Below are 3,570 nucleotides of genomic sequence, written 5' to 3'. Positions count from 1 at the left end.
AATGCTGATCAGGTTACTTTCCCTCACTTTTCATATAGCAACATCCTGTGATGCCCCACTATTGCAGTGCACAAGCAAAATGGGTAGTGTGCTTAGCACTTTTATTTTCCTTATATTCATTGTAAGACTGATCCCATCAATCAGTTATCCATTAAATAATGAAAGAGAAAAATAAAGGAATTAGAACACACACACACATACACACACACACACACACACACACTGTATATACTATATGTATACATTTTTCGTCTTATTTTTATTAATCCATCTTTTAATGATCCACCTGTGCCAAACGTTGATGATTTTGTTGTAGTATAAAGCAAACGAGACAGATATAAAGAGCTAAAGCGATAACGCGTTATGTAAAGTACACCCGTTCACTCAGTACTTGCGCTCCACCTAGTGGCCACCTCGGCTTATGACCCATTTTGGTTGCGCTCAATTTCCACCCCAGCGCGGGAGTGTTAATCTGAGATCCCAAACTCGCTGTGCATGTGACCTGAGTCACTACATGCAGAACAATATATCTGATTCAGGAACTTCAGTGCTCTTCAAGAAACGGAGACAAAGTCCTACAACCCCAGTCCCGGAGCTGCATTAGCACTGTACGGTTCGGCAGGGTTGGGAACTATGGGCGCATAACATCGCACAACTGTTTTGTATAGTTTGCAATGGCTCTTAATGGCGCTTAATGGCTGTTAATGATCACTGCGCATTTCGCATACTATACAGACGCCACATGAATTCGTTTCGTATACTTTACAGACTACGCATGAATTCGTTTCGTATACTTTACAGATTACGCATGAATTCGCTTACATTATCACTGTCCTGTAATGGTAGCGTAATGGTAGCCGTAATGAATGCCTTGAATGAATTTGAGCATTTTGATTATTTTGAACAAAAACAATTTGAAAATATTATGTTCACGTAATCACCGTGTTCACATAAGAATATCATAAATGTAGTAAACTGTGGATATACCACTTTCAATTTTTAATTTTCCCAAAGAAAATGTAAATAATTTTGGTATTACATTACTGGTATCTCGAAAAGTAACAGATCTAAATGAATCATAGGTCACCTAATACAGACATGATCTGGTCAGTGCTGGTGGGAGTACTGAGTACTCAGTTCATTCAGTACAGTACTGAGTACTTAGTTTATTCAGTACTCAGTACTCTCACCAGTAGAGCACTGATCTAGTACCAGATCCCCACACATCAAAACTTAACTTCGACAGACTTTGCTAGTGGGCAGAAATGTAATGTAATGTACTGTAATAGTGTGCATAATCCACTTTACTTAACTGGAATAAATTAAATTATTTAATGATTTATAAAATATAAACCACTATGCAATAAACACCTCTATAGATAAGAGTATTATGAATTAGTCATCCCACTGAGCCAAAAAAAAAAAAAAAAAAAAAAATCATGAATGGGGAAAAAGTATAACCCACTGATTTTTGATGTGGACATTAGCGAACCGTGCTGCATTTAAACACGTGCTTTCTGATTCTGTTCATTCTCTGTGGAGGAATCAGTCTTGATACCATGTTCCAGCTCTCCTTCCAGTACTGCGGCTGTGCAGTACTTTCTTGAGCAACCCATTTACCCACAGAACAATATACTGCATATCAGACCCTCCCTTAACTCAGACATCACCTCCATTTCCTTGACTGCTGAAACGGAAGCAGAGTTCCTCCTCGGATTCTGGCACTCTGGTTAATGTGGATCTGGCTCCAGTCCTTGCCGTGTGGGAGGGTGGTTAAGCCTTCACCCTGCCTCTCTGCTCCCTCTGCTTCTCGTCCAGAACCTCCTAAAGCTCAGACTGGTTCATCAAAAGATGGGAGAAAATCTCATGTAATGATTGTAGGGATTCAGATCTTATATTTGACATGGATTTCAGTTGTCCCTTGTTATATATCACAGCAAACACGTCAGCATCTCAGAGAGTGTTTTGGCCTGATTAAAACAATTCTAAAACAATTAAAACAAGACTTTTATTTCTTACCAGTATATTAGTTTACTACTGAGAACCTGTAAATGCCTTCATTTTTACTATTCAATAAACATGAAAAACAGATGGCATTTTGGCAACAAAATCAAAGCACCTGCACTGTAGGTATTGTTGATCTTGTGGTCTCCTTCAGTACACAGCGAACACACACACACACACACACACACACATCTGGTCCTCTCTACAGAGCTGCTTCAGTGACCACTCATGCATCTCACACCAGTAATGCTTCAAGTTCTCCACAGCAAGGACTGTCTGTCCCTTGAGTTTACTAGCAATTTCAGGATATTGCTCTGCTTGTGTGTGAATCATATTAGATGCCATCTCCCCAGGCTCCCCATTCGTTTTCTGTCTTTTTGCTTACAATTGTTTAGTAAACAGTGTGTTTGTAGCATGGAAAATGACATTTGCTGGTTCTTCTTTCAAGCCCATGCTACAATACACACTATCGACAGGTAAACAGATTGGCCACACCAATGCTAATAGCGACAGAGAAGTTTGTCCCCTTAATCTGTTTACAATGTCAGTACTCAGGCCTAAAGCCTGGAAGGATACAGCTAATAGAGTTTACAGTTCAGTGAAAAGGGAAAACTTTCCATCCTTCCTTGTTTTTCCAGACTGTAGTTAATTCTGCTGTCATTTAACCGTGGAGTCTTGAGATTTGATTCGCGCTCTATCTCTGAGCTCTGTCACCTTTTGAGCAGTTTATTACTGAACGGTTGCTTCTTTGTGTTTCACTTTCATTTTACTTCCTTTCCCTGCATTCGGTTTTCACCTATGACTGTCCTCCTACCAATAATGCAAATTCAGTCATTAAATATGCAGATGATACAACCATGATTGAGCTGATTTCTGACATCAGTGAATCCTCTTATAGAGACGAGGTGAGTGATCCTCAGCCTGGCTCCCAACACCAATGAAACAAAAGACCCGACGCAGTCACATCACTGTCTCCTCTCCTTCCTGCCCTCCAGGAGGCGCTACAGGTTTGGTGGTGCTCCCACTGGCAGACCGAGAAACAGTTTGTTCCCGAGAGCAGTCAGACTACATAACCAGACAAACAACAAACTCTCCTACGGCGCTCTCGCCTCACAACACAATTCACATTATATAATCCACGTCATCCTGCTCTCTCTGTCTGTCTGTCTGTCTGTCTGTCTGTCTGTCTGTCTGTCTGTCTGTCTCTCTCTCTCTCTCTCTCTCTCTCTAGTGGGTCATGCTAGCCCAAATTCAGCAGTGATCAGGAACTGTCTGGTAACGAACACGACAGAAGTAATGTGTATCTCACTTTGAAAACACATTTTGTTAAATTATTGAATGCAACCATTCTCATTTGAATTGAGAACCTACTGAAAGAAAGATTTCTTGCTTAAGGGCAGCATCCAGCAGAAGGTCGTTCGATCTTCCAATGCTCGATAAACATATGAGCTAAGGACCTACTCCATCTGGCGTGCTTCGGTTAGCGAGAAGGCTTCGAACTGCTGACCCGAACTACTGCCACTCTTCAGGAAAAGATAGAAGGTGCAAGAGGTTTTTCCTCCAGTC

This window comes from Electrophorus electricus, chromosome 13 (assembly GCF_041902795.1).
Source record: "Electrophorus electricus isolate QZ-2024a chromosome 13, ASM4190279v1, whole genome shotgun sequence".
Lineage (NCBI taxonomy): Eukaryota > Metazoa > Chordata > Actinopteri > Gymnotiformes > Gymnotidae > Electrophorus > Electrophorus electricus.
Note: the sequence above shows the minus strand (reverse complement) of the source record.